Source organism: Anopheles arabiensis (assembly GCF_016920715.1).
Source record: "Anopheles arabiensis isolate DONGOLA chromosome X unlocalized genomic scaffold, AaraD3 X_pericentromeric_contig0018, whole genome shotgun sequence".
NCBI classification, from domain to species: Eukaryota; Metazoa; Arthropoda; class Insecta; order Diptera; family Culicidae; genus Anopheles; species Anopheles arabiensis.
In genome coordinates, this window is record NW_024412096.1 from 542,501 (window position 1) to 550,000 (window position 7,500).

At 51.9% G+C, this 7,500-nt stretch overlaps 1 pseudogene; it reads right to left on the minus strand.

The window, feature by feature from the left end:
- Positions 1-3,837: 3,837 nt before the first annotated feature.
- Positions 3,838-7,500, minus strand: part of LOC120907708 — a 7,523-nt pseudogene continuing 3,860 nt past the window's right edge.

Genomic DNA, 7,500 nt, shown 5'->3' on the forward strand with positions numbered 1-7,500 from the left:
CGCTTTGTGCCCTGCACCATATATACCCTCATAAATTTATTCATTGGATTAGATCCAAGGAACACCAGATCATGCACCACTACCCATTATAGCTCATCGAGCTTAGCGTGAATCCTTCGGGTTTCCCTAAGAAGTTCGATTGGTCTTGCAGAGTTTAAAGACAACGAAGCTTAGTTTCAAGCAATGGTTAATATACGCGTATTCAAAACCCTTAGCTGTTACAACTTTTTACTAGAAACCATCACGACGAAGTCTTTGGGTCCGTAGACCCGTGATGTACTGCTCCAGGGAACGTTTTGATAGGGTGGAAGCTCAAAATCATAGGTTAAAATCATCGGCAGAGCCCACCAGACACCACTTTTGCTTCATTAGTTCGGACTATAGGCATACGACGATTTTTATCGCGGAGGGACGTATGACCCAAACGGGGCTTAATGACCCACTGCCACTGCAAACCATGCTCCTACGACTAAATAGAGGTAAAAACTACGATTTGGTGCAATCTTCATGTTTGACCTCGTAGCAAGGTACCCTCCTATAGTAGGCAATGAACAAATGATCATAATCCCAGGAGGGCAAAAATGGGAACCCGAAAGGAAAGCGCTGTTGGCGCGCCTAAGCTACTGGCCCGTAGAGTAAAAATGGTACCCCCAACAAAGTTGTCGATTGACATTCTGATTGCACTTTTCATCATCTAGGGTGCGTTCCTTACACGTTTTGAGGTGTTTTAGCGAAAAACATGTTTTGAGCCACACGAGCTCTCCGGCCCGTTCGGTGCACATTTTTGAAAAAAGCTAGGAGCTGCCCCTAGGTTCGGGGTGTCACAAAATATTGAAAAGTGGTCAAAAACCGCTATCCAGAATCGGATGTAGAATCATTAGACGAACTTAAAATTGTTCTACAACCCCCAGTCCGACGCCTCGTATTCGAGATATAGCACTTTGTAGGTCTGACCGAGCAATTTTGTACTGAAATGTATGGCGGACATGTTATTCATTAAACAACATTAACTTGCATCGTGCCCTACTTCATCGGCACAGCTACTATCGACTATCTATTGTTGAAATGGATTGAGTTTGACCATTTTAGCTCTTTTCTTATGCCGTGCACCAACAGTGTGTACCGATCAGGAAAGTACACTACTTACGCGTTCATGGATGTATATGTTGGTACAAGTTGCCGGTCGGAATAGCAGTGCACCAAAACTGTGTACCGATCAGGAAAGTACAAGACGGAGGGCGCAGCCCGAGCGTACGCGTTCATAGATGTCCATGTTGGTACAACCTACATGTACGTACCTTGTTTTGTATCAAAAGTTCCAATAAAGTGTTTGTATGCTTAAAATGCTTATCTCAACCGGTCACCTTTTGGCCTGCCTTTTATAGACAGAAACCTAGAACGATACTCGCGATGTTTGTGTTTTCCATTCGCCCGGGACGACGAAATGAGCTCTGTGCACATCGTGCAGAAAACTGTCTCCTCCTCGTATGTTTTGTCCCTCCACGCATATAATCACCCACATTTGTGTTCAACACGGACGGCGCAGCCCGAGCGAACGCGTTAATGTTTATGTTTGTGCACACTAAAGTTACAATCCTAGGATTTGGTTATTGCGTCGCAGTGCCCGACCGTCGCGGACACCATTCTTGGACAAAAGTCCAAGTACGTAGAGTACATTCCTAGGTATGTGCCCGTTCGTGACTTTCGTTGCGTGCTTACAGACACGCTTGGGTATGTTTACCATACAAGGTTTACTAGGAAAACCTGGGAAGGACGCTTGCCCTCCCGTCGCGGACACCATTCTTGGAAAGAAGTCCTGGTACTTAGCGTTCTTTAATGTACTTGATCAGTTTGTATTGCAATTGCTTTGTGCCATTGACTTTTGCTAATGCTCACTAAGGGTGTTCGTTTGCGATGTGTATGATAAGCAACTGTCTATTCTTACCAGCAGTTAATCAACACTTTTCACCCAAATCATAGGAACGTAGAGTACTTTCCCTGATCGGTACACAATTTTGGTGCACCTCTAACTTCGCCAGCACTTTATCGTTACGTTTTGTGCACAACCTTGGGACATGGTGTAAGTTTCATCATTGTTATGTTTGATTCGGTTTATTATGATTGAAAAATACGCTACGTCCAAGAAATCTGAACTCGAATACTTTTGCCACGTTGCGCAAAAAGCTACTGAGCAACTCTAGCCGTTTACCGATTTATAATTTAATTTTCGTTATTAGTTTTAAAAATACGCTAAGTCCCAAAAATCTGAACTCGAATACTTTTCTATGTGCCGCCAAAAGCTACTGAGCAACTCCTAGCCGTTTACCGATTTAAAATTTAATTTTCGTTATTAGTTTTAAAAATACGCTAAGTCACAAAATCTGAACTCGAATACTTTTTCTATGTGCCGCTAAAAGCTACTGAGCAACGCCTAGGTTGGTACATTTCTGGTACATGGAGTGTATGCGTGCAGGCGTACTGCCGTGCTGGACCGGAAAATCGCACTTGCTACTAGAACGTAGAGTAATTCCCTAGATAGGTGCTTTTGCATGCCTCTGTTCGACGTCCATGCAACTTGGAACGTGCGACACACGTAGCTAGGCTTCCCCATACATATTCCCTAGGGTAGCACCAAATTGCACACTTTCAGGGGTATATTTTGGTACGGTGTACTGTGCATGGTACAAGTATCATTAGCTCGTGCAATTTATTTTGCATCAAGTTGCGATTGCTGGTGCGTCGAGATAGGAGTGTTTCGCGACTTTTGCCAAGCTTTGGTGCCATTTGGTGAATAATTAATGTTCTAGCCACAATAAACGTGCCACATAATGCCAATAACGAAAACGCCATTTTCAAGGGACTTCCAGTCAAAATGTTTGCAATCAGCGCTTTCCTGTCGAGTTCAGGATTTGGGACTGAGCGATTTTTTCACGATCCAATCAAACGACCAGTTCGTGAATAAACAATTCATACAACAGTACATCCCTTCAAAGTAGAAAAAGCCGAATGCTAGGGAGCTCCAGTCAAAAACGTTGTCATTGGCGCTTTCTTCTCGAGTTCAGGATTTGGGACTTAGCGTTTTTTCACGATCCAGCCAAAAGACCAGATCGTGAAATAAACAATTAATACAACTGTACTAGTACATCCCTTCAACTGAAGCAAGCGCACCATACATGACCCGTACGCTAATCATCCAAGCACATGACACGTCAACTAAGTCAACACATGATACAACTTGGAAAACTGACGGGTAAGTAGGTCATCTCGTACACGACGACACACCGACCAAACCAGGTCAACACGTCACATGCACAAGACATCCTACTACCAAGGCCGACCACCTCGACACACGACCTGTTAACCGAACATGGTCAACACCATCATGTGCAAGGCAACCGGGCCAAACGGGTCAACTTATACAACTTGTAACGAGCATGTGTAAGCTTACTGGTGTGGTCCGCACGGTCCTCACATCAAGACAATCAAGTCGAGAACGAGGCACGCCGACAAGCTCATTAGTGTTAAGTGTCCTTCTCCATCCTATGTCAAGTCACTCGTCTGACACGGAAGTAGCCAACTCTTGTCCACTAGTATAAAGGAACGGTCTCCAGACCAGGTCAAGTCACTCGTCTGACAAGGAAGGAGCACGCACCAAGCTTCACCAGAGCACGGTACCACGGTCCCCAGACCAAGATGGTTAGTTACGCCAACGAGGAAGGGCACGCGTTCCCTTGCTACACTCAACTTAGTACACTCATGCTCTCACAAGAGTATCCCCTGTGTCGACGTGGTCCCCAGACCAAGACGAGCTTGCGCACATCGAGGAAGGGGCACACGGACAAACCACCAAGCATGGGTCGCCTGAGAGGATCGATGCGAACGCATCTCTACAACTCGCAGCTCCCAGCCTGAAGTCCCGTCGTTTGCGGGCGGTTGATAGGTGTCGAAACTAGGTATATCCACGTTGGGCAGAGCTCAAGCCAACGGCGTTCCCAGTTACGGTACTAACACGTGCAGCGAACTCCACTCATTGCGGCCTAGGTATAGCGGGATGAGACGCCGGGCTGCAGACGCAGACTCCAACGGATCTCAGAGGGTTGTTAGGCCCGCTAGCTTCCGAACACCTAATGGGTTTGAGAAGCGCTATCAGCTCGGATTGGCTACGACCTTAGAGGCGTTCAGGCATAATCCAGCGGACGTAGCGTCATACCAAAGTCCGGTCGGACTAGTATTGAGCCAGTGGTCCGTACCTGTGGTTCCTCTCGTACTGCACAGGAATTCCGTTAAGATAGCGACTATAAGCACACACCAGTAGGGTAAAACTAACCTGTCTCACGACGGTCTAAACCCAGCTCACGTTCCCTTGAAAGGGTGAACAATCCTACGCTTGGTGAATTTTGCTTCACAATGATAGGAAGAGCCGACATCGAAGGATCAAAAAGCCACGTCGCTATGAACGCTTGGCGGCCACAAGCCAGTTATCCCTGGCCTAATCGTGATTAATCAAGGTCGGGAATACACGTTTGATGGCAACGGGGTGGCTCTCCCGAGTATAGTGGATGTGGCATTCGCGAGCCCGTCGATCGCTCGCCCTGACACCTGGGTTGTTAGCACAAGCTACACCGCGTCAGACCACCGCTATGTTCTCTACACCGTGGGAGGAACACCACCATCCCCCGAACAACTGCAGAACCAACAGCAGACAGCGCAGCAGTCGTCTCAGCAGCAACAACAGCAGCAGCAACAGCAGTCCTTACAACAGCAGCAGTTATCACAACAGCAGCAGCAGCAACGACAGCGGCAACCATCGTCGCAGCAGGGTGATTCCTCAAGCCAGAGGCGTGCGCGTCACGCTGGCCGCCGATGGAAAGCCTCGCAGTTTTCTCCTTCCTCATTCCTCGAGGCGCTGTTCGCTGCGGACTTTGTCCAACGCGCAACGAGCCAGGAGGGTATGATCGCAGCCATGCTCAAGGCTTGCGACGAGACGATGCAACGGGTTACCCGAGTGCACCAAGACCCGCATCGGAACATCTTTTGGTGGTCTCCCCTCCTGGCTCGACTGAGGAACAATTGCGAGGTTGCCCGTGACCGGTTGCTGCAGACGGCTGACTTGGAGGAGCGCAGCATAGCAGCAGCAGAGCACAGGACAGCAAGGGCGGAGCTCAGCCGAGCAATTCGAGCTAGCAAGCGGAACTTGTTCCAGGAGCTGATCGAAATTGCAGAAGAGAATGCGTTCGGGGCAGGATACCGTGTCGTCATGTCCCAGCTCCGGGGCAGTCGGACGCCTTCAGAAGCGGACCGGGTCGTCCTCGAACGCATTGTGTCCGACCTCTTCCCTGAGCATCCGCCCTGCGACTGGTCGCAGCTGAGCAACGTTGGAAGCGTCGAGGGAGCAACAACAACGGCGGGAATTGCACCGGTAACGGACGACGAGCTGCTGCTCATCGCGAGTCAGATGGCGAGCCGCAAAGCACCAGGGCTCGATGGCATCCCGAATGCGGCGGTGAAGACGGCAATCACCATGTTCCCGGAGGTCTTCCGGGTCCTGTACCAGGATTGCCTGAACCGCGCTTCGTTTCCGGCGCAGTGGAAGAGGCAACGACTGGTGTTGCTGCCGAAGCAGGGGAAGCCTCCGGGAGAGAGCAGCTCGTACCGACCCCTCTGCATGCTCGACGCACTGGGAAGGTACTTGAGCGCCTCATCCTGAATCGCCTCAATGAACATCTCGAAGAGCCGTCTTCACCCCGACTGTCGGACCGGCAGTTCGGATTTCGTCGAGGGCGGTCGACAGTGAGCGCCATCCAGCGGGTTGTTGAGGCCGGCCGTACCGCCATGTCGTTCCGGCGAACGAACGGCCGGGATAACCGTTTCTTGCTTGTGGTGGCGTTGGACGTGAAGAACGCCTTCAACACGGCCAACTGGCAATCCATTGCCAGTGCCCTTCAGGCAAAAGGTGTTCCCGTCGGCCTCCAACGGATGCTTCGAAGCTACTTCGAGGATCGTGTGCTGTACTTTGACACGAGCGAAGGCCCCGTCGTACGGCATGTAACCGCAGGTGTTCCACAGGGGTCCATCCTGGGCCCAACTCTGTGGAACATCATGTATGACGGGGTGCTGGATGTGCCGCTACCTCCCGACGTCGAAGTCATCGGATACGCGGACGATCTGGCGCTGTTGGTACCTGCTACCACCACGGACGAGGTTCGCGCGAGAGCAGAGGAAGCCGTTGACCAGGTCCATCGTTGGATGCAACAGCACGGTCTGGAGCTGGCCCCAGCCAAGACTGAAGCCGTCCTGATCTCAAGCAAGAAGACTCCGCCGCAGGTGACATTTCGCGTCGGTGACGTGGAAGTCCAGTCTTCTAGGAGCATCAGGTACTTGGGCGTGCAGCTCCAAGATCACCTGAAATGGCGAGATCACGTCACGAAAGTCTCCGAAAAGGCGTCGCGTGTGGTGGCAGCTGTAACGCGCCTCATGCAGAATCACAGCGGCCCCAGGACGGCCAAGTCAAGGCTGCTGGCGTGTGTGGCAGAATCGGTGTTGCGGTATGCTGCTCCCGTCTGGGCTGAGGCAACTCAGGTGCGAGAGTGCCGACGGATGCTGCAACGAGTTCAGCGAAAAGCAGCCATCAGGGTGGCACGGGCATTCCGTACCGTCAGGTATGAGACAGCCACCCTACTCGCTGGACTCGTACCGATATGCCACCTCATCAACGAGGATGCTCGGGTTCACCAACAACTCCTTGCTTCAGACCGTGCTGCAACGAGGGAGGACATCCGGGCGACGGAGCGGCAGAACACCATCGACTGCTGGCAGGAGGAATGGGATGCCGACGCACTGCAACAGGATGCTAGCCGGCACACGCGGTGGACGCACCGTGTAATTCCATCGGTCGGCGACTGGCAGTCTAGGAAACAAGGAGATATGACTTTCCATCTGGCACAGGTTTTGTCCGGACACGGATTTTTCCGTGACTACTTGTGCCACAATGGATTCACGTCGTCCCCAGACTGCCAGTTGTGCGTCGGCGTCCCAGAGACGGCGGAGCACGCCTTCTTCGAGTGCCCACGCTTTGCGGCAGTTCGACAGGAGCTACTCGGCGAGGGAGGTCCAGACCCTGTCTGTCCGGACACCCTCCAGCGGCACTTGTTGCGCGACGCCGATAGCTGGAGTCGTATTGCGAAGCCGCGAAGCGAATAACGGCCCAACTGCAGCGAGCGTGGGACGAGGAGCGGGCAGCATTGGCTGTTAACGTCATCGAGCGTCAGGACGAAGACGCAGCAGAGCTGGAGGCCCAACGCGCGGAAGTGCGGCGGGCCCGTAACGAGCGACGCAACGCCAACCGGCGAGCAGCAACAGCACGTCGGCGGGAAGAACGTCGAGCTGGACTTCCCCAACCCCACCAGCTTCACCACGGACCGCTCAGCGACGTGCAGCGCTTCGTGAGCGTCAAGCGCGGTTCAGGGAGAGGAGACGAAACCGTCGTCTTCTCGGGATGTC